A 5000-nucleotide genomic window follows, 5' to 3' on the forward strand; every position below is an offset into this window, starting at 1 on the left:
GTATTTAAAAAGGTGGGCAGTTGTTCTGAACATGATGATAATCAAGGAATATGTGTTGGAGAGTTTTTAGAAGGCCAAATAATTATAAATACTATGTGGTTTGTAAAGGAACATTTTCAATATGCTGTGTACCGCATTTCCATGTAAAGTAGTTGACACTGTGTACTTTGATTAACGTAGCGTACACATGACATCGGGGGCTTTAATTATTATCGAGACGAGCATCGAGCGAAATAAGGGCGATCTTCCTTGCACTGGTACTGATGTTGGCATTTGAAGGCGTGACAACGGTTAGCGAAGGGAATAAAGCTAGAGAGGTGGGGTCGCTGACGTCTTGTGAGTTTCGGTTAATAATATATCGAGTGGTGCCGATGTGGAGCTGGTACCAACTCAAGAAGAATTTACAGGATGATTAAATTAAAATGGCCCTAATATATGCAAATTGCAATTGAGAAGTGATTGTCAACGATTCACCGTGCGATTCACCAGATGCTTTAGCTCGATATGTAAGAGGGAAAGAGTTTCCGGCGGACATAAGAGCCATCCTATCCCGAGGTTGTAATCTAAACTAGTTTGTAAATGTGAAATCCAAAATATCCCGTTTCATGTCCTGCTATTGCGGCACGGTTCACCATGGTGAATCGTTTGTTTAAAGAAATGAACTGTTTATCTTTCAGCTCACCGACGGTTCACCATGGTGAACCGTTGAGATTGACGATTCGAAACCATGTCATAACAGATCAGTGATTGCAAAAGTCTAATTACGTTGTCATATTTTCAAGCCTATACATTTCTTCCCTATAACAAGCATTAGAGGGGCAGAATTTGGAAAGCATTCATTGATTTATTTCACCATTGTGCATACATAAATTAACCTAATTAATAAGGGTAAAGAGTGGTATGGTCAAAAGTGTGGTATGACAAACAATGGACTCCTTTTGCACTTTAACAGGGAAATTACAGACTTGTCGTTTTTCATTAATTAATAACAGTTGTCGTTTTCATTAGCTTTATATTTTCAGGGTTTCAGCCTGAGTTTTTCAAAAGCAGAGCACCAACCATTGCCGATGAACTCTTCAATTGCTACAACTGATTTAGTGAGTCCTATCGCAGAAAGAAACGTCTTCAGGCGCCGTATTTTATTCGCATAGCTATTCTGGCTCGTTGGTATATAAAATATGTCGATGAACGCTGACCGTTGCACTTGATAATCATGTCAGTCCGTCTGGGAATAGAGCCTATTAAAGTGTTCAGAGGACAAAATGTACTTATCACACGAGTTTGGAACTGTTGGAATATTGCACGGCGTATATTGCATCGCACGGCTTCATACCAACGCACACCAATACTCGGTAAATACTAGACATATTTAGTTGGAACACTTAGCGAATGGTCAGAATCATCGTGTTACAAGATCGTAGCTTATACCACATTCCCCTTTCCCCATTCAGGAGGGGGGAAACGGCGATGGGTGTTCCAACAAATGTGACGAGTATTGTAGCCTACCAAAAATATTAAGATGCTGGTTAACTTTTGACAAGAAGTTGAGATTTCGGTTGATTCTACAGGGGCATAAACGTAACGTAAGAAACGTTCGTGTCTGGTCTTCTCGAGACAGAGGAGAGAGATGATTTCATGCAGACTTGAACGCCTAAATTGCTCTGTTGTAAACATGGCGGTTCACAGCACCAGTGAAGTCGTCTCTCTGCCTTTTCTGTGGACGAATTCCAGCACCTACCGATACAATTTAAGCAAGTTTTGAAAGCTAAAAACTTCAATCGATGCTGTATTTTGCCGGTAGGACTGGGTGGCTCCACACTGATAAGAAAATCTATGAAATGAGAATCGGGGGTCTTCCCTTGTCATGGAACGGCCGAATTACCTAGAATTCCTTTTGGGCATGAAGAAGGTAAGCGAAGGCTGGTCCTCATCAAATGAGGAAAAAGTAGCGAGAAGAAGATTTCTAGGCGGATACTAAGGAGTAGCCAAGGTGCGTGCTGTCAACGTAGACTTTTTATCATAGGAAATTCGCCTGGCCTTCAGTAATTTCTTGTCAAAGAAACGGTATAATGTAAATAAGAGAGTAATGAGATTGATATTTGCGATACGTACCACTAAGGTCAAACTCTACATCTCTATGCAATAAGCGCATTCAAAATTTGCTCATATTATTGTTTAAAAGTAGTTAAAGAAAGAAAAGGCTTGTCCTGCATATATGAAAAATACGTTTTCTCTCCTGTTCTCTTCTTATGCATGATCTTCGTGGAAATTACATTCTGTCCCTCAATAAACCTAGAACAACCAGTTATGGTCTTAGTTCTTTTTCTTACGCATTAGCTAAGTACGTTGCGAAATGCGCTACCTGATTTTTCCCGTACCACTAAGTTTACTGGTTTTAAACTAATTCAGGGCCGGATTTTGTACAGCGGCTTTTCGTTTTGATTAATATATCTTTAAATATGATTTAATATTTAGTTATGTATCTGTATATATTACGTATGTTAGCTGTAATTTCTCGAAGATATTATTCTGAAATTCGAGATGAAATAAAGTTTTATGCATGCATGTATGTTACCTTCGGCAGGGCGCATGCGTGCACTTTGTAATCTGGGACTCCAGTACTTACCATATGACAGATAAAATGACTTTTCTCTTGAATACATAAGCCATCGTAATCTTACGTTAAATTGTAATGACAAGGGCGGTTTGGAGCTGTGAGTAGGCGTGGGATTTGTCTCATATGGTTTAGGGGCCGACATATCCCTCCCTCAATGCCGTACCGGGAGGCGAGGTCGGTAGCAGAAAGCAGCGAAGGGCCAACTGCGTCCAAAAGCGATCGCACGGGCCGAAATCCCGGGATGACTCGTTTGGTACGACGCTCCAGCGCCACGTCTGGAGGTACTGCATATTTTTCTCGTCTCGTCTTCAAACATTCCGTCAGCGCATGCGTGCGTGAATGTTCAGCCTCTCCGATACCTACAATACTAGACATATTTGCCTGGTTCAAATCCTACCTGTCTGAGAGGACGCAGTTTATTTCGTTAGGGAAAGCTACATCTGAACAGTTGATGGTAAAGCAAGGAATGCCACAAGGGTCCATTCTAGGTCCGGTGCTTTTCTTCAGGAAAAGCACCGGACCTAGAATGGACCTAGAATGGACCTAGAATGGACCTGGAATGGACTGCTTTTGTTCGTCAATGATATGCCTCTACACATTCAAAAGTCAACTATGGACATTTACGCAGATGATACCACCTTGTCACTAGATCTGTGTAAAGTAGAGAGATGGGCCAGAGAAAACAAAATGTATATGAATATGCAAAAAACAAAAGCTCTGTTGGTAACGGGGAAGCGTCTACGGAAGCGCATAGTTCAAGATTCAGGAAAACTGGAAGTAAAAACGGATAATGCAGAAATTGTAAACGTTAAAAACCATAAACTTCTTGGTATGATCATCGATGAAGATCTAACTTACGAAGCGCATGTTGACGAACTTTGCAATAAACTTTCAAAGCGACTTGGCCTCTTACGCCATATTAGCCCCTACTTAAAGAAAAATCAGAGAATAATCTATTTTAACGCAATAATAAAACCACTTATGATGATGTATGCAAGCCAAGTATGGACATTGTGCAACAAGGAGGCACTCGAGAGCGTTCTCCGCATGCAGAAACGGGCCGCATGTATTATTCTTCAAGCACAACGCACTAGTCGAACAGTAACATTGTTTAACAACTTAAGCTAAATCCCCTTTTATAATGAAGCGTATATAAAGCGTTGTGAACTGGCCTATAAACGGATAAATGGTACTTTACCCAACTATTTAAATACATCCCTTAGAAAAAACGCCGATGTACACCAAAGAACCACGAGAAATTGTAATTTAAATTTATTGTGCCCCCTCCATAAAAACATCTCAGAGGGTGGACGCACCTTTGCCTTAAGGACGGTAAAGGACTGGAACAATTTGCCTGGATCATGAAAAACAAGTAAGTCTTTAAAATCCTTTAAGGCTGAATTATGGAAAAGAGTACTAAATTCTCAGAAGACAAGGGGATCGTTTGATATAAATTACTGACAATAGGTAGTCTTTTGTATGCATTTCGTTTTTAAATCGATTTGTCTAGTTATTAATTGAGTTCTAGGAATGTTTGTTTTCTTATTCTATTGTAAATAGTATCTATTCTTAATGTAGTTTTTATACATTGTAATTTTGTACCTTAAGAGGGCCACAAGTTCATCAGTAATGTTAGTTACTGTCACGTGTTACCCTCGTAAAATAAAGTCTCTCTCTCTGTCTCTCTCATTTAGTTGGAACACTTAGCGAATGGTCAGAATCATCGTGTTACAAGATCGTAGCTTATACCACATCCCCTTTCCCCAATTCAATGTTGTGTGAGAATTTTTCGGGCGACTACTAGTCGCTGTGGAAATCAACATTGGAGGAAGGGGGAAACGGGGATGGGTGTTCCAACAAATGTGACGAGTATTGTATTTGCTTCAAGGAAATTGGCAAATCTGTAGAGGTGTAGGTCAGAAGTCAAGTCTCTTTAGAAAAGAAGTAAACTTGTAACTAATATAAACGGAACGTCTCTTCGCATGCTTTGTATTTAAAAAGGTGGGCAGTTGTTCTGAACATGATGATAATCAAGGAATATGTGTTGGAGAGTTTTTAGAAGGCCAAATAATTGTAAATACTATGTGGTGTGTAAAGGAACATTTTCAATATGCTGTGTACCGCATTTCCATGTAAAGTAGTTGACACTGTGTACTTTGATTAACGTAGCGTACACATGACATCGGGGGCTTTAATTAGTATCGAGACGAGCATCGAGCGAAATAAGGGCGATCTTCCTTGCACTGGTACTGATGTTGGCATTTGAAGGCGTGACAACGGAAATCAACATTGGGGGAAGGGGGGGAGGGGTTGGTGGTGGGGGGGGGGGGGAACGGGGATGGGTGTTCCAACAAATGTGACGAGTATTTTAGCGATAGTCTGT

This window comes from Montipora capricornis, chromosome 13 (genome assembly GCF_036669925.1).
Source record: "Montipora capricornis isolate CH-2021 chromosome 13, ASM3666992v2, whole genome shotgun sequence".
Lineage (NCBI taxonomy): Eukaryota > Metazoa > Cnidaria > Anthozoa > Scleractinia > Acroporidae > Montipora > Montipora capricornis.